The 18512-nt window shown below is 57.6% G+C and overlaps 1 protein-coding gene across 3 annotated transcripts in view; it reads left to right on the forward strand.

The window, feature by feature from the left end:
* Nucleotides 1-591: 591 nt before the first annotated feature.
* NFASC (neurofascin) overlaps nt 592-18512 on the forward strand; it is a 73624-nt gene continuing 55703 nt past the window's right edge. The window contains exon 1 of one of the 3 annotated variants that reach the window (XM_050327174.1): nt 592-630. The gene's annotated coding sequence lies outside the window, so the exon portion shown is untranslated. Of the gene's footprint in view, nt 631-967; nt 1204-11222; nt 11379-18512 lie in introns of those variants that run through there. The other 2 variants (XM_050327172.1, XM_050327173.1) reach the window with 2 other exon arrangements.

An 18512-nucleotide genomic window follows, 5' to 3' on the forward strand; every position in this document is an offset into this window, starting at 1 on the left:
GGCTGTGATGTTCACCTCTGCTGGGCCACTCGGTGGGGGACAGCGCCTGGTTTAGGGCACTCACCAGCTGGCACCACACCCAGAGCCAAGATGTGGCACTTCAGCTCCTCCCCAGCGCCCTGGAGGGGCGGATTTACCCCTCACGGCGCTGCTGGGGGGGGCCCTGAAGGGCTCTGAGCCCCCCGCAGCCCTTCCCCTGGGTGACCCCAGCGCTCGGACAAGACTTGCCCTTCCCTGCCCGAACACTCGAGCCGGTGGATCCCCACCCAGCCCGGGTTGCGCCTTTGGCGCCCGCGGGGATTTTTTCGGGGAGGCAGAGCCGGGGCGGCCCCGCGCGCGCGGAGCGGCCGCGGATGCCAATTAACGGGCGCGCTAATGAACCACTCCCCCTGCCTCAGCCCCCTCCCCGCCAGCCCCTGCCTTCCTCCCTCCCTCCCTCCCTGCCTGCCTCCTCCTCCTCCTCCTCCCGGGGCGCGCTCTCTCTCCGCCCGCCCGGGAGCGCGCAGTGCGGCGCGGCCGCGCCCGGGAGCGCGCAGTGCGGCGCACCGAGCCCCGCACCGAGCCCCGCACCGAGCCCGCACCGAGCCCGCACCGAGCCCCGGCTGCGGCCGAGCCGTCGCTCCCCGCCGGGTAAGGGGGTGCCGGGGGTGGGCGGCGGGATGCGGGAGCCTCCCGGGGGATGCTCGGGGCGGGCGGACCGCGGGGCACGGCTGGGCGGGGGGCTGGGGGATCCTCCCCGCGGATTTGGGATCACGCTGCCTGCAGGGTGACACCTCCCCCCCGCCTTCCTCCACCTCGCCGTTTTTTGGGTGCCTGCACCCCGTGCGGGGGGAGGTGGGTACCGGGCCGGGGGCATGTGATGGGATTTTGGCTCTTACGTCACGGCATCGTGTCTGTGCGTGTGATAAAATCCCGGGGTGGCAGCGCGGGGGGACGGGGGGGAAGCGCAGCCCAGGGACAGACCTTTTGTGTGACACGGCAAGTTTGGGGCCCGAAAGCTCCTGGGGACGAGGGTTTTGCCCCACGGGGAGCTCGCACCCGGCGCTTCCCCCTCGTGTTCGGGGGCGGATCCGTGTTCTCCCCGCCGAGACATCCCGGGCTGGCAAAATCCATCCGGCGAGGCCTCCCGGAGGACACCTGGGCTGGGATGCGGCGCTGGATGGGGCCGGGCCCCGCCGGAGAGCAGCGCTCGGTGCCGGCCAGGTTTGTGATCCGCATGCTCCGGCCGTGCCTGCAGCAGCCCCGCGATCGATCCGGCAGCTTCTGGAGGTGGGGAAAGTGCTGAATCATTTGTGCTCCCGGCTCTCCGGGCGGCTCAGCTGCTCCCGAGCTCCGGCAGATGCTCGGGAAGGGGCTGCGGAGGGCGAAGGAAACTCCGCTGCGTGTGCGAGGCCGTGCCGGAGGTGGGAATGCTGCGGGCCCGGGAGAGGGAATGCTGGCCTGGAGCGCGGGGCAGTGTCCTCTGCCGTGGCCTCAGCTGCTCCTTGGAGGACAGGGAGCAGGGAGGATGCTCCTTGCACCCCGGTGAGGCCTCGGGGGGGATGCAGGGGGCAGGTTATGGGCGGAAAAAGGGAGCTTTTCTCCAGAAAATCCTGTCCCTGCTGAAACCGGGAAAGGCTTGTGCGTCTTGCTTGGACGGGTTTTTCCTTTTCCTTTGAGATGGTTTCTCAAGGTCAGGTCCTTGGAACAGCGTGTGGGCTGGGGGGCACTCTTGGAAGTCGAGCAGGGATGTTCCTGGCTGCTCCCCGGGAGGGAGGCAGTGCAGGGGGGCAGAGGGGATGTATTGCAGGAAAACTGGGATGCTGGCATGCCCAAACCAAGCCTGGCTGCTTTAAGATGGATCCTGTGGCGCTGTGGTGTTTCCGGGGTGCTCCTCTCAGCTGCTGAGCACAAAGGCAACAAATCCTGTGACTTTTCCAGAGCTGCTGATTCCTTTCTCCCTGCCCGAGGTTCTGTGAAACACCCACCCTTGGCAGGCACTGGTGGGCAGCGTGGCTGCTTTGTTTCAGGAAAACTTCTCTGTCTGGCCTACCCTGAAAGAAAACCCCTCAAATGCAGCATCCTCCTTTTCAGTTCTATTTCTGTCCTTTCCCTTCCCCAGCTCCAGGCTGGGCTCTTGCTGACTCTCCTTTTTTGTGTGTGTGTGTGTATGTGTGTGTGGTTGTAACAGGAATCCGACATAAATAATGCATGGAGGGCTGCTCAGCTGACAGAGGATGGGCTCAAGTTGTTAAATTTGAAAACAGACTTTGTTTACAGGGCTTGAGACCTGGGGACTGGCTTTGTCTTGCTCGAGCTGCGTGATGGGCTTGGTCCTTGGGATAACAAAGCTCCATCCTCATCCTCAGCCTCTCAGGCCTCGGCCTTTCCTGAGTTGTGCTGCCTGGGCTGTGGCTTGGGATCTGATTTAAAGCGAGGCAGTCAATCCAATCAGCTCTTCTCCCAGCTAATGATTAAATGGAAAATATCCCAAGCTCTCAAAAGGTATTAATTCGCAATGAATTATTTGCCTTGCTGTGATCTAATTGTCTTCGTGGGTCTTGTGTGTAAAATCGATGCTGCTGCTGGCAAGGTGCCACCACAAAGGCTTCCTGCAGCGCTCAGGCAGCGAGGGTGGGCAAATATCTTCGATCAAAACAGCGAGAAACGAGGTTTCCTGGCTGCCTGGGCTGTGTGGGGCGCTGGGAGGAGGCTGCTCACACGAGGCTCCCCTGAAGGGGGGCACAGAGCCCCACGGGGGAGCTGCTGGTGCAGGGTGAGCAGGGAAGGTGTTGAGATGAGGTGTGAACCACCAGGTGTCCGTTCTGTGTGCCAGGGGCTGGGTGGCAGCAGGAATGAGGTGCTGTGAGTGCTGCCCCAGGGGCTGTTGGCGTCTCCCCTGATCCCGAGGGAAGGGAGAAGGGACACGGGACCTTTGTTGGCTCAGGTTGATGGGAGAGGGGAGATGGATGGAGTTTAAAGGAGTTTCACTTTCCACTGCAGTGATTCTGGCTTCCAACACGCTGTTTCAGGCCTGGCTGGGTGACCCTGGGAGAAGGACCTGGGGTGACCTTGGGGGAAGGTTTGCTGGGTGAATTGTTCACAGGTCCCAAGGACCTTGCCAGACCCCAGTCCCCTCCTTCTTCTGTCACCTGTTTGACCTCCACTGAGCAGAACTGTGGTAGTTTGGGGATGTCTCTACAAAGAGCTCACCTGGGCAGGTGAATCTTGGGCAGGAAACTCAGAATTTCAGGGATTGTTGGCCCCACCGTGTCCTTGGCGTGCTCAGCTGAGGGGCAGGGAGGTGAAAGGTTTGCACTTGAGATTGCTGGAGAAGTCTGGGAAAACCAAACAGCTGGATTCCCAGGACACTTGTGAGGCTCTGATTTTATCTGGGAGGGGCTGATGAATTTCCTGTCCCTGCAGGAGCAGGGGGGGTGTCCTGACCTGTCTGTGCAGCGTCAGCCTCTCAGATCTCACCAGCACTTCACTTTTAGGGGGAGATAAACCTGAGAGCTGAGGCAGAGCTCCCTCCTTTGTGGTGTTACAGGACTTCAGGGAGCTGTGAGCCCCCTGGTTGCTGCACAGCCTCCTTGTTCAGGTGAAAGAAGGTGGCAGCTGAATGGTGAGGATTAATTTGTGGTTGTTTGCACTGAATGGCTCTGAGTAATACACAGAAAACCAGACTTTCCTTGAATTTGAATAACAACAGAACCAGGGAGGAGACTTGTAAAAATCCAAGGAAGAAACCTCTGGCACTTCCCTTTTGGAGCTTTGTTCCTTGGGTTTCATTTGCCCTTTACCAAAATATCCCCTCTTGTCTTAAAACCGAGCAGGCAGCTCCAACCACGGCTTGTATTCACTTACAGTTTCTGAAAGGCTCTTGCAAATCTTGTCAGGGAGGTCTAGCTTGTCTCCCTGCCCTGGGGGTAACTCCTTTCAAAAAGGATTCTCTTCATTTTAAATGTTGTTGGATGACTTCTGCTCCATTGTTTCTCTTTTCCCCCCCCTCTGCTCGAGCAGGTCACACCTTCATTCCTCTACCTTGGCTGTCCAGGATAATTATTGCATAATTTGGGAGATCCAGCTCAGAGTGAACTTGCCTGAAGTTGCTGTTATGTTAAATAATCCCTCTCCCTTTCTTTTTCTTTAATCCAGATCCGAAAGAAACAGTGCTGTGTTATTATGGATTAAAACAGAGCAGGATTTAGACCTCAGCCCTGCTTATAGGGATCACCATTCCCAGTTAATGAGATAGGAGGAGAGGGATTAACAGCTGAACAAATAGAGATGGGGTTGTGTGGCTGAAGCAGGTAGAAGTTCCCAAGGATGCACAGGGACAAGCCTTTGCCGTGTCCCTTTGGTTCCCCTCGCTCCAGAGCCCTTTGGATCCCATCCCATCCTGCTTGAGATCCAGGCCTGTTCTCCTCACTGTGGGAATGCAGCAGGGAGGGAGCAGCCCAAGGGCACAGGGGAGCAAATCACCCAGCCCTGACTGCAGGCAGGGCTGGACCAAAGGCCTTGGGAACAGGGAATGGAGCCTTCCCCTCCCAAAGCAGAGTCTGGGAATCCTTTTCTGGCACCACTCTGCTCCTCAGAGCCCAAACAAGGGGCTGCTGCATTCCCAGGCTGGGGAGAAGAGGGAAGAGGGTGCTTTGCACAGCCAGGACTCAGGGTAGAGTGGCACTGAGAAACCCTTGGCACTGTCCCAGAAGCTGCTTTCCCACCTTTGGAAGCAAACGTTGCTCCTTACAGATGGCTGGTTAAAGGGAGCAGGAGCCAGAGGCTTTTGGTGCAAGGTGAACCTGGAGGTTCATTGGAATTCCTGGCAGGTTTTCCTCTGCTTTCTGCCTCCCTGGCAGTGGGGTTTGGCCATTTTTCCAGCATGGGGACCGATGGGTTCCTACAGACAGTAGGAATCCTAAGGCCCAGCAAGAGTGATCCTGTCGGGCTGTCAGCCCGCATCCTGAATTCCTCCTGAAATGTCCTGGCACGGATGGGCCGGGCTGGCAACTGCAGTGGGAGCTGGGAGGGTGACAGGGCTCTCCTTGGATCTGCAGGAAATGCAGCGAAATCCTCTTTCTGCTCTGAAATGTTCCCTTTTCCTGGTTATCCCATTAACCTCAAGGAGCTCCGAATTAAAAAGAATCACAGAATGATGGACTGGTTTGGGTTGGGAGGGACCTTAAAGCTCACCCAGTGCCACCGCTGGCCACGGGCAGGGGCACCTTCCACGAGCCCAGGCTGCTCCAAGCCCCGTCCAGCCTGGCCTTGGACACTTCCAGGGATGGGGCAGCCGCGGCTTCTCTGGGAAACTTGGGAATGAGGAGGACATGAGTGTTGGTGGGTGGGAGAAGGAGCCTCGCGGAGCGGCCCCGTCCCGTCCCGTCCCATCCCGCTCGCTCCGGCCGCTCTCCAGGGTCCTGAACCGCCCGCCGGGAGCCCCCACGAGAGCTGGGGCCTCTCGTGCCCTCCCCCTTGGTCCCTGAGGTGTTCGCTCCTGGTTCCTCCTCGTGCCGAGGGTATGAAGGGAATAAGAGGATGAAATAAGAGGATGTGAGAACGGGGCACGATCCCCCCTCTAGCAGCCCCGGTCACCCGCAGAGGGTGGGTGGGCTCCACCCTCCTCGAACAGGTGGTTTGAACACCCACCTGGACAAAGCCCTGCACAACCCGGGCTGGGCTTAGGGCTGAGCTTAGGGCTGAGCCTGCTCTCAGCTGGTGGCTGGGCTGGGTGACCTGCCGTGGTCCCCTCCAGCCACAAGTGTTTTGTGATCCCATTACCCTGAGGGCTTTCATCAGCAGGGAACAACACAACCTGCTCCCTCTTTGCACCCCTTTGAGAACCTTTCCTCCTGTACCAAGACAGACTGCCCACCCTCATGCCACCGGGGAGCTGTTTTATTGGATATTCACAGCCGCTTTTATTGGATATTTGCACAGCCTGGGGGCAGGCAAAGAAATTACAGCCTTCCCTTCTCCCCCAGCAAGCTGAAAAGGTGAAGGCCAGCCCAGGCTCTGGAAGTTTTACCCAGTCAGCTCAGTTAATGAGGAGCTGTAAATGAGCTCTGCTGTGTGTGCTGGTGGCAAATGTCACCGCTCCTCGAGCAATTCTTCGATTGGGACTTGGGGCCAGCCTGTCTCTTGTCCCACAGGCTCTTACCAGCTCCATGGAGGGGTTTGGCACCACCAGCCACCCCGTGTTTGTGACACAGCCCCGTTTGTGAGGGCTGGGGGGGGTCACTGGGCCCATAAAGGCACATCTGTCCTCTGAGCAGGCCCTGATGGAGTGCAGGGCCCAGGAGAAGCTCTCGCTCTTGCTGTCACTTAAATGGTGTCAGGCCTCATGAAATCTTGCTTTCAGACTCCCAGCAGACCCAGCAACAAAGCCCTGCCTGTTGTGGGCTCGGGGGGTTGTGTCTGAGCCCCCGTGATGTGCTCACAGATGCGAGTGGGGAGGGGTGGAGAGGGGGGGGAGGACAGAAGGGGGGCTTTGTGGCCACACACACGTGTGTCAGGACACTGGGGACCCCCAGAGCTGCCCAGGGGACACCCCCCTGTAGTGACACATCTGACAGGCTGGGGAAGGGGGGGCTGTTCAGCCTGGAGAAGAGCAGGTTGTGGGGAGAGCTCCCAGCACCTCCCAGGCTGTGAAGGGTCTGTTACCAGGAACTGGAATTACAACACAAGGGGGAACAGCTTCAAAGTGACAAAGTTTAGGTGAGAAATTCCTTCCCTGGGAGGGTGGGGAGGCCCTGGCACAGGTTGCCCAGAGAAGCTGTGGCTGCCCCAGCCCTGGGAGTGTCCAAGGCCAGGTTGGACAGGACTTGGAGCAACCTGGGCTAGTGGAAGGTGTCCCTGCCCATGGCAGGGGGTGGGATGGGATGAGCTTTGAGGTCCCTTCCCACCCAAACCAGTCTGGGATTCTCTGATTCTGTATCAAATCAACCTAATGAGTTGATAATCCCATTTCCTTCTTTCCCTATATCGAGTAATTTTGGATTCTAATGTGAAACACCTTAAGACTGAACTGTCTGTCAAAACTCAGTGCTCCTTCCCTTGTACTCAGAAGAGCTGGAATCAGGGTTTATTCCCACCTCTCTTAGTTTATCCCAAACCCACGGGCTGCACTATCAGGAGGCAGATCTGTGCACAACCCCAGTGCCCTTCAACACGTCATGTTGCCCATCAGAGCCTGCCAATCCCTGTCTGACAGCTCCAGGATCCAGATGCCAAGGCCTGCAGGGCTTTGTTTTCCAGCCCTCTCAGCAGCTGGGGAGGGTTGGTTGACCTCGTGTGAATCCTGCTGGCCACGGTGGCAGCTGGGGCTGCTCTGGCCCCAGCCCAGGCCAGCAGGCTGCTCTCTCATTCCATGGGCTCCACTTGCATCATCTCCCCCTTGAAACCTTCAGGTTTAGGGTGGAGGTGGGACTGGTGGCTGTTGGGAGGAGGGAACTGTGCTCTCTGAGTGTTCCTGGCAGGGTTTTTACCCGGGAGATGCTGTGTTTGCTCAGCTGAGATGCTGCTTCCTCCCCCCAGGCTGCCCAGCAAGACAAACAAAATGGGAATTATGTTTGTGCCCAGAAATGGGCCTGGCCCCTGACGCTCTCTAATGTGTTTAAAGGACAGATTTATCACAATTAAGAGGGGAGGGAGGGACGGGGATGAGGATAAATACCTGTCTGCTGGCACAGCTTGGCTCAGGTCAGGGAAGTGCACTGGGGTGACTGGGACTGTCATTTGAGGGGAGGAACTGCAGAAGTGGGAAATGAGAGCAAGTGAGTCCCAGCTCCCACTGGCACCCCCGTGGTTCCCAAGCACCTCTTATCTTGGGAGTTCACTTCAGATGCTGCCCCAGGAACAGGTTCTAATGGCAATTATATAATCCACTGAAGCACAGGCCTTTGTGGCAGTGAAAGTGGCTGGGAGGGAGGGGGGAGATGGGAGCTCTTGCTGGAAGGGACCAGTCAAAGCAGGAGAGCCTAAGAATTACATGGAAATAAGTGTATTGCCTCAGACTGAGCAAACATATAATTAACAATAAGATAACAGGGTGGCTCTACGAGCCAGCTAATTGCATTTTCAAATGTCAGCTTGTCAGCTCTTGTTTAGTCTTCACTCAATCTGGGCTTTGCCAGAGCAGTGTCTGGTTTTAAATGGCATTTCCCTCTCCTGGCACCATGGAAGGATCTTCTCCTTCCTTGTCCTCAGAAAGCTCTGCTAGCCCAGCTCTGGATTTGCTTTGCTCAGTTGTGGTTTCACTTGCTAGGATGTGATGTTTGTCCACTGAGTGGCCTTAAAAAAATTAAATAAAAAATCAGGTCACTTTTGCAACTTGCTGATAATAGCTGAGAAGTTCAGTGGCCTCTCCAGACTGGGCACCTGGCAGGGTTTCATGGCTCTGGACACTGAATTCCATGCAGTAGGACCAGTTCTGCTCTGGGAAGCCCTCAGGGCAGAGTGCCATGGGGGGTCTGGGGTGGGTGGCACAGCCTGGGGTGGGGAGGGGAAGGTGCCATCGCAGCCCTTGGCAGCAGCTGCTGTTGCCTCTCTGCAGACGTGGCTGAGCCTCCTCCTCCTCTCCTTCCACAGTGACACGGTGGCCAAGCCCCTGAGCAGCTGCTCAGCCTGGGGGGGTGTCACTGCTTCCCAGGGCCAGCGGCTCCAGTCGCTGCTCTGACACCACACGGAGCCTTTGATATCCTGGAGGAGCTGCATCAGGCAAAGCCCGTGCAAATTGAAAGTAATTCAGCCTCTAAACTCAGATCTTTCATCTCTTTAATGTGTGCTCTTCAAGGGGCTGGATCATGTTTTAATTTCAGCAGAGAGCAGGAAGGCATTGCCCGAATCAAGGGAAAACAGGGAAGAAGTAACTAATCAATTGGTAGGGATGTGGCTTATGGTTTCAAATCCTGAGGCTTGATTCTCTCATTGTCCTGTCGCACTGGACCTTTGATCCTCCTCCCTTCCAGCCCCACTCTAATTTCCCCGTGGTTTCAGAGCTGGTCGGTGCCCGTCGGGCATCGCCGATCCCGGTAATCCGGATGAGCCGGGCTGGCTCCGCAATTATCCCGGCAGCTACTCCGGGCTAACGAGACACCCAGGCAGCAGAGCGGAACTGAGAGCAGCTCCTGGTGCCCTTTTGTGGGGGAGGCAGGATTTGGGGTGGTGGTGGAGACTGAGGTGGGCTGAGAGGGGATCGAATTATCTGTTCACAGAGAGCCTCCGGGGCGGTTGTTGGAGTTGTCGGAGCAGGAACTGCCACTAACAGGGGGTTCTGCAGCTCTTGCTGGGGGAGATAAGGACATCCATCCCCCTTGGCATGAAACACGATCACCCAGCACAGGAGGCAGCCAGCAAGGAGGGTGTTGCTGTGTCTGCTCCAAAATATCGGGTTCTGGTACATCCGAGCCGGGAGGAAGGTGCGTCCTCGGGGGGCACCTTGGGAAGCGGCAGAGGTGAAGTGCTGGCTGGAAAAGGTGTCACCTGAACCGTCCCCAGGGCTGGGACCTCTGGGCACAGGGGCACCTCCACCCTGGAGAACAGCCAAGACCACAAAAGGCTTCTGGACTCCCAACCCGTTTAATCAGGAACATGGAAATTGCATTTTAATAAGATGTTAATGAAGCCGTGGATCAGATTGGTCAATCCCTCATTTAAAGCTACAAAGGGGAGCTTTGTTTTTTTTCCTTGGGTTTATCACTTCTGTTCTTGCCTGATTAGTTATAATCTTCTGCTGTCCTTTACTGGGAAACTCCCACTTTTATTCTCTGGAAAGTCTCTCCTTAAGTTCCTGTACAATCCTCCAGGGAAATCAGGCCACCTATATTTCATTTAGTGCCTTCAAACAATTAACCTAACAAAGATTCCTCTCCTTGTTCCCTCCTTCCCCCATCTGTTTCCTAATTACCAATGGAACTGGGATATAGGGGCAGACTCTGCCTGGACCTTTAATTTTTTAATTAAATCCCCTCTTTTCACTCTTTGGGGTTGGCTCTTCCAGAGCTGGGAAAATGGTCAAACACAGGATGCACCACGAGGGGTGAGTGAGCCTAGAAAAGGGAGGCTGAGATGCAGATTGTGGACATTTTGGCACATCAGAGCTGGAATGCAGAGTCACATCAGCCCTGCTCAGGGATCAGAAAGTGTTGAGTCATGTGGAGGGGCAGGATGAGCTCCCTGGGAGCAGCTCATCCTGGGAGCAGGGGAGCATTTCTGGGAGGAGAGAGATCTCCTGGCTCTGCTCAGGAAGGACAGATCATGTCTCTCTGTCCTTGTGCAGTGTCCTGCCTGTCCCATCCTGTCCCCTCCTGCCCCAGCTCTGGGGGTCCATGGCCTGTGTCTGTGACCTCTCCCTTCTGCAAACCCAGTGCTGTTAAAGGTCCTGTGTGATGATGGGGAGGGATGCAGAGCATCCATACTGGTGTTACTGGGAGGAGGAGAAGTGCCCTGCAATCCCTGGTTGTGCATGGACCTCATTCCCACAGCAGGATTTGCTGCAGCCTTTGGCTCTGGCTCTGGAGCTGCAAATCCTGCCCTCCCCCCCACTCCAGCACTGCCCAGGGGGGGCGTGGAATTTCCCTGGAGACACTCCAAGCCCACCTGGACTCGTGTCCCCCGCCCCAGGTGACCCTGCCCTGGCAGGGGTGTTGGACTGGGCGAACTCCAGAGGTTCCTCCCCAACCCCAGACATTCCGGGATTCTCCGAGGCAGGAATCTCCACTCCCCTCCGTGCCCTCCTCCTGCCCACCCTGTGCCCTTTCCCTCACCCTCTGTTTCCCCGCGCCGTGCCCTCCGCTGTGCTCTGAGTCATCCCGTCTGCACCACGGGGGACTCGGGGAGGGAAAAAAACCTGTTCCCGTCTGAGCATCCCGCGGGTCTGACTGCTCAACCCCCGCCGCCGGCGCGGAGCCGCTCCCGCCTCTCCCCCGCGCTGGGATCACCCCCAATTCCTGCCTCTCTCCCCCGCGCTGGGATCATCCCCAATTCCTGCCTCTCTCCCCCGCGCTGGGATCACCCCCAATTCCTGTCATTCCCCCCCACGCTGGGATCATCCCCAATTCCGGCCTCCCCCGCGCTGGGATCACCCCCAATTCCCGCCTCCCCCGGGCCCCCCCTGCACCCCAGCACCGCCCCGGTGGGGAGAGCGATCCCCTGGCGGCAGCCGAAGCCTGGTTGGCAGGAAAAGCGCCTCACTGAGTTAATTTTGTGCGAGGCAGGACAGTTCGAAACCTGCCGGGAGGTGACGGTTTCCCTCTGCCTGGCTCTTGGATGCCTTCGGAGCGCTGGGATGCTCCAGGAGTGGAAGCTGGAGGAGCAGCCGGTGCTGTTGGGTGCTGCATCTCCGGTGTGAGCTCCGGGGGCTCGGGGAAGGTCCTGCCAGCGGTGCCGGCACTGCAGTAAGTGATTCAGCAGAACGGCTGGAGCCGCGAGGGGCTGGGAGGAGGTGGCTGCTCCGCTGGCTTTCCTTGTGCTCCGCAGCCTCTGAGCCCTGCCCGGGGGCTGTTGGAGCGCTGTGGTGGGACGGGATGGAAGCACCGCGGTCCTGGGGGGTGTTCTGAGGTGTGGAAAGGTCCCCCAGCTCGAGGTAGGACACTCGTGCCAGGACGGAGTCTCAAGGGCAGTTTGGGAGCAGGAAGGGTTTCAGGGACATTGGGAGCGTGGTTTGTCCAGTGGGCTTTGTGCTTTCAGCCTGGCAAAACCAGAAGAGCAAAACCAGGGTCTGGGGGCAAAATTGGATTATTTTTCTTTTTCCCAGCTACAGAAGGGCAGGAAAGCCCGTGCTGTCCCAAATGTTTGCCCCCAAACGTGAGCCAACCTCCTCCTCAGTGTCTTTTCCCTGGACTGGAGGGGTTTGTGCTTCTCAGGCTTCATCTCGTGCCTTGCAACAAATAACATCCTCAGCAGAGCCTGTGTTTGGGGCTTATCAGGACTGTGGCTGCAGGGCAAAGAGGGGCTTAATTAACAAAGGGGCTTAATTAACTCATCCTCTTGCTCTCCAGTTTGGCACCAGCCAGGCTGGTCCCTGAGCAATCCCAGAGCTGCTCAAACGAGTGTGGTGGAAGATGAGGGTCCCTGTGAGCCCCCCCCTCACCCTCCTGCGCTTCCCCATAGCTGTGAAATGGAGATGCTGCTGTTGGAGAGGGCAGAAACCGTGCTGGGATATTGGTGAAAGCCCCAGAAAGCCCTGGCTGGGAAGTGCCTGTGCAGGGCTGGCCCTGCTGCCGGGGACATCTCTGCTCTGCAGGGGGTGATGGGGGACAAAAGGGAGCTGCATCTGGGAACAAAACCCATCGTCCCTGCCCAGGACACGGGGCCAGGCCCTGGCTGGCACTCAGACCCACTCCCTGCTGGCCTGGGGACCGGAGGGGACAGAGTGGGCAGTGTCCTGTGCCACAGCTCCCGCATTATTCATGCAGGAACACCCAGCAAGGGCAGGGAGGGAAGGGGGAAGAGTCAGAATTGCTGCTGACAGCTGCTGTGCCTCTCAGCTGGAGGGGCTGGGATAGCTCTGACGTGCTGATGAGGCTGGGGGAGGACGGGGAGAGGGTCTTGGGCAGCAATTCAGTGATTTTTGGGCTGGTGCTGGGATGCTGGGGGGCTCACAGCTCTGGGAGGGGCTCGGCACATCCTCCCCAGGGCATGGAGAGACTTTGTGTTTGGGACAGAGAGTTGGAGAACCTTTTTTGTTTGTGCCTCCCAGTTCAATCCCTTTTAACCCAGAGAGCTTCTGGGCAAGGTGCAAAAGTGCTCTCCTGACTTCTGGGCTCTCTAATGAGATTTTTCTTGCCAGAGGAGTTGGTGGCTCTGTGGGTAATCTGGGGGTAAGCTGATTGTACCTCCTGCTCCCCTGCTTGGTGTGGGATGTGGGTCATTCCAGAGCAGTTCTGGGTGCCCCCCCAGGGCAGAGATCAGGCAGTGGGGTCTGAGGTTTAGAGCACCCTGCAGCCTCTGGGCATGAGGAGATGGAGATGATGGAGGTGAAGTCCTCAGGGAGCTGATTAGTGACGTCCTCCTCCCACAAACCAGGCGTTTTCATTACTATTTAATGACAGGCTTTGTCTGTTCTGCTTTGCCCCAAACCCTCCTTGCACTAAGATGCTTTGGCTCCTGAGGCCCTAGAAAGCTCAGTGCAGCCCACTGAGGCTGGCTGGGGGCTTTGGAGGAATGCAAAAGGCAGGACAGGAGCTGCTGACCTGGAAATGCCCCTCCCTGCTCTCCTCGGTCCATCCAGGGGGGATTGGGGGCTGTGTGGTCTGAGGAAGATGTTGCATCCCTGTCGTCCCCAGCACACAAATCCAGCTTTTCCCACAGCCCTGCTCCTGCTGTGGGGGAAAAAGCTGCTCCCTGAGAGCTCCAGGTCCGATGGGGGTCGGGGGGTTTGGGTGGAGTTGCAGTTTTGGCTGTGCTGGGTCCTTTCCACCTCTCCCACCTGGCTGTTGGTGTAACTCGATCTGATTCCAGTGAAAGCCTCCCCAAGGACTGACTGGGAAACGTGTCCTGAAATCCCCGGGAGCAGCTGCTGTGTCTCTGTGCTGCTGGTTCATTTGCAGAACAGGCTCCATCCCACATCTGTTGGGGGGAATCGTTTCCGTGGGGCCAGAGCTGCCTGCAGGTCCCTCCCCCCTGCCCTTAGTTCAAGCCTCAGCTTCCTCCTGCCCATGAACCCTCTGGATCCGGGAATGCAGGAACTGGAATCTGTGGATAAGCTCAGTTTTGCTGCCTTTCATGTTCCTCCTCCCCTTCCCTTGGCGTCTTTCCTCCCCTGCCCGGAGCTGTCGAGGCAAAGTCACAGTTCCACGTGGGGCTGTGGTGGTGGAGAGGCACAGGAGCCACCAGGCACCGTGGAATATCCAGCAGCCACTTTGCTGGGAAGTGGTGAGAGGATGGGGTGGGTGTGATGCTTGGCAAGCTCACCTGCATCCCCAAACCGAGGGGACCAGAGGTGCCCCGAGGGCTGATGTGACAAACTGATGGCTCTGGCAGCACTCAGAGCATGGAGAACACATTTCCAGGCATCTCCCTCCGTAGGAGGAATTTGCATAAAACTGCACAGAAAATAATTAGCATAAAATGGCTGCAATGAGGCTGCTGGTTGGGTAATGGACTCCCAGGGGTGAGCAGGGAGGGGGCACTGCTGTGTCCCCCCCCCATACTTGTTTCTGCTGTCACAGCTCCAGCAAACCCTCTGCCCATTCCAGAGGGAAGGGGAGAAGCTGTCCCTGAGCCACAGGGGCAGCCAGCTGTGATTCCCAGCGGGAATTGCTCACTGAGCTCTTGGTGGCGTGGGATTTGTAAGGAGGTTTTTGGTTTCTCAGCCATCCTGTGGCTGTGGCAGAACATGGGCCTCTAATTGAAGCAGCTGCTCACACACCCTGATGGCTTTTGCTCCACATCCTTCCACTGGGGATCCAGCAAAGGCTGGGGGTGTCTGGGGGCAGAGGGGTGGGGAAGGAGTGGCTCAGGGTGGCCCCTCTCCCCCCATTGCTGCATCCACGGCCTGGAGTCACCTTCTGGTGCACGACCAGGTTTGGCATTTGGAGTAAAAATAATCAAAACTAAAGAATATTCCAAAGGGGATTGGAAATCTTTGGTGGGAGCAGCTCCTGCTGGCTGGGGCTGAGATGGGAGCTGGAGAGGGGGGCTGAGAGCAGGGAAGGGCTGAGCAGCCTCTCTGCCAAGGGCTCAGAGCCTCCCTTCGAGAAGGCTTTTGCCTCTAATTAAGTCCTACAACAACAAAACAAGGCACTCAGGCTGGTGCTTCAGGACTGGCAGTGCAGAAAGGGCCCTTTGCCTCGTTTAATTTTAAATTAGCAGCGTTTTGCCGGGGGGAGGAGGAGGGGCAGGTCCTGTGCCCACCTGCCCCCGGCAGGGCTGGGGGGGCTCACACTTCGCAGGGCGCCTCGGAGCCCTCCCTCATTTCTCATGAATAATTTCCGAGCTGGGGAGCTCATTCAGCCCCCCCCCCCTTCCCCCTTTTCCGCTCAGGAAGGCTGTTCCGCGCATGGATACGGGTTGCCATGGCAACGCGCCAGGGATGCGCTCCCGAGGGATGGGATGGGGCAGCGAGCTGGGGGGGGGGGGGTTCGGGACCCCCGAAACGGGGCCGGACATCCTGCCGGGGTGTCTGATGCTGCAGATCGCCCCGCGCTGAGCCGGGTGTGGCGTTCTGTGACATTCCAGAGCCCGAAGGGATTTTGTGCCGGGATCCTGCGGGATTCGTTCCTCCCTCCCGGAAATGCTGCTTTCTCCAGAACTCGGCGCTCGCCCCTTGCATTCCTCGGGGTTTTGGTGGTGGATGAGAGACCGATTTGATGTAATGCCCCTGTAATTTAATCCTCTTCTCCCAGCTGGACAAAACCCTGTGGGCAGGAGATGGGAAAGCCCCAAATTCCCTCCTCTCCCTGGGGATGGAGCTGCTTGGAAGCCGCGGGTTGGGTTTGCTGGTAGTCCCTGAAACTGCAGCTTCCAAAAAAAAAAAACCAACACCTCGGAGCATGGGAAGGGTTACAGATTCCTGCAGGTTTTGCCTGGGTTTTCTGAGCGCTGGGAGCTGATATTCTGGGAATTGTCTGCATTCCTGAGCGGGAGGGAGGCTCGGCTGCCTGGCATCCGCTGGTCACATGGGGCCCGTTGGGATGCCAGGGGAAGGATCCCGAGGTTGTCACCCAGAATGGATGCTTGTTCTTGGGCTAATTGCACCGTTTCAGCGAGGCTCAAATAATAGAGGGTCAAGCTTTCCCCGCTCCCAGAATTCCTGGAAAATGCCTGACACTTTGCACCGTGCACCGGGGAAGAGCCAAGCAGGGAAATAAGCGGCTGTTTTTAAGCACAGGAACCAAACCATCCCTGCCCTGTGCTCAGGCCTGAAGGTTCAGAGCTGGTTCTGTGCCAGCTTCATTATGCAGAAGCCAAATGCTTCTCCCAATTAACTTATTCCTGTTCTGGAGGGGGCTCAGGAGGCAGATGGAGGGGCTGTGCCTCCCGTGCTAATGATGAGCTGCAAAGGGTGACAATTTTATGCAGAGTAACGTGAAAACTTGTGAAGGCACGGCTGGGAAGAACCAGGGAATGGTGTTCCCCTGCTGGTTCCGAGCTGGGGGTGATAAATAAGGTGTGATTTCACACCATCCCTGCTCCACCAGGGGAGGACACGCTGCCTGTCGTCAGGGGCTGTCAGGATTCTGTGTCTGGGGACAGGAGCGAGAACGGGGTCACCAAACCCTGCCAGGAGACACACGGGCCACACTTGGGTCATCAGCTGCTTGGGTTTGGGAAATAAACTCCATCCCTGGAAGTGTCTGAGGAAGGTGTGGAATGGGATGAACTTTAAGGTCCCTCCCAACCCAAACCGTCCTGGGATTCTGGGATTCTGCTTTAAGATGCTGGTGAGGTCTGAGGGAGGGGAGGCTGAAGGTGCCCACTTGGTCAGGGTGGTGGGTTTGTGGGGCTGGATTGATTTTTAACTGTCCTGCTGCTAAATTCAGAATCTCCAGGGCAAATCCATGAAAGCACCACTTTCACTGAACTTGGAGGAACTGAGTGTCTTTACCAGAGGCAAAGGAGTTTCCAGCTGGACTTGAAACGGGCCAAGAGGCTGAGGAGTTCCTGGCAGTGACCAGCTGAAAGCCAGGCAGTGCAGGGAGGGCTTTTCCTTTGGAAAAACTGGCTAAAATGTGGATTTCTGTGACTCTTTTTGGAAAGCAGTTACAAGACACGCTTTGTGGCTGCAGAATAACCCAGTCAGAGGCAATTTTTTTCGTGTGCAGATTTGTGCTGCTGTGGCAGGTGGGCAGCCCCTGAAAATCAGATTTCCCAGCCATGTGCTCGGTTATGCTGCTATGGTGGGACTTGAGAAAGGAGTGTAATGAGAAGGAATGGATCTTCCTGTGGTTCCCCAGGTGTAATTCATGTCCAAGTCCTCACAGGGTGAGGAAAACCTGTTAACAGCATTTCTGCAAGAGCAAATCCAGCACTCCTGAGGGAGCCAGACTCACAGGTAGCCCTGTCTGCATTTCTGGACAAGGTTTTGAAGGATTTTCCCCGTGGTTTTGGTCCCCTCCCTCCCTGGGAGGTTTATCCCTGGGTTTGGGTGTGAGGATGTGCCCCTGGAGGCTGGAGGGGATGGATGGAGCTGCCTGATCCTGGGGAGTTGGGTGGGTGGGTGGAGGACACGGTGTGTGGCAGCTGCCACACGAGCTGTAAGGTGATCCAGCAGCCTGAGGGCCCCGGGCCAGGCTCTGGGGAGGAGCTGGAGTCTGTAACTACAGCTCACTTACGGGATTAATCCTCTCCAGGCGTGTTCCTGCCTTGTCCTGACACCGGTGTGCTGGATCTGGTTACACACGGTGGGGGGAGTGGATTGGGAGCGTTGGTAAGAGGATGGGGGGGACTGAGGGTGGTGAGCAGGGTCTGTGTCTCATGAAACACCCGTGGGGCTGCAGCAGGTGGGTCCCCACTGACCCCACTGTCTGCTGGGGCACAGCCAGGAGGGTCCTGTGTGGTTGAATGTGGCATTCCCGGCCCCTGGGAAGGTGAATTCCCGTGTGGATGGGTGGCTGCACGGTCTGGCTTTGTCCCCTTGAGCCCTCTGAGGAGGCTCAGAGGGACATGCCCTGCGATGCTGCCCATCAGCACCTGGGAGCTGTCACAGTTCCCCTGTGACGGTGCCACCAGGTCTGGGTGCCCTCCTGGCTCGTGCCCCGCAGCAGGAGCGGGGCTGGGAGCTCCAGCCTGGCCTGGGAGCCAGGAGGCTCTTCCAGAGCTGCAGGACCCGGCCTGCAGTGGCTCTTTAGAGCTGGTGATTAGCACTTGGCTGATCACCAGGGCCAGATGCCGCAGCCCCGGGAGGGGTGGCCGGGGGACACTGTGGGGACAGGCAGGCCCCGTGTCCTGCCCTGCTCTGCTGTGCCCTGGAGCAGCGTGGGAGGCACGGCCTTGGAAAGGGGCTTTGCTGGAGGGGGGGACTCTGTCCTGTCACCTCCACCTGTCCTGAGGGACATCCTCAGGGGGCTGGCAGTGCTGCCACTGGGGCTGGGTTTGCTTCTGCTCCAGCAGGACCTGGACAAGATGCCTGAGTGTCCCTCGCAGTCACCACCCAACAACCCTGCTTTGGGGTGGGGATGGTGGTGGAGGAGCTCCCAGACCAGCCCCAGTATCCCCCAGTATCCCCCAGTGCTGGGTGGGGGACACTGAGGTGCCCAGGCAGCACCAACCTGGCTGCCAACACGGCTGAGTCCTGTACCCTCAAACTGCCCCTTGAACTCCTCATTTTTCCTTTTTAATCCATATTTTTCGCACCAGTTCCTCTTCTTGTCCCTCCGAAATGAAACAACATCCTAATTAGTCGATAACTGTCTTTTTTCCGAGTCGGTTGCAAGGAGAGTTGTTAAATAATTTCCCCTCAAAATCACAATTAAGAATGATGGTTTTTTTCCTCCTGTCTCTAACCCACCCTACCCAAGGTGCACCCAGACAGGAACCCTCCACACCCCCTCTTTGTTTCCAGCCAGTGATAACTCCAATGAATTGGG

This window comes from Myiozetetes cayanensis, unplaced genomic scaffold (assembly GCF_022539395.1).
Source record: "Myiozetetes cayanensis isolate MyiCay16 unplaced genomic scaffold, myiCay2020 scf32, whole genome shotgun sequence".
Taxonomy (NCBI): Eukaryota; Metazoa; Chordata; class Aves; order Passeriformes; family Tyrannidae; genus Myiozetetes; species Myiozetetes cayanensis.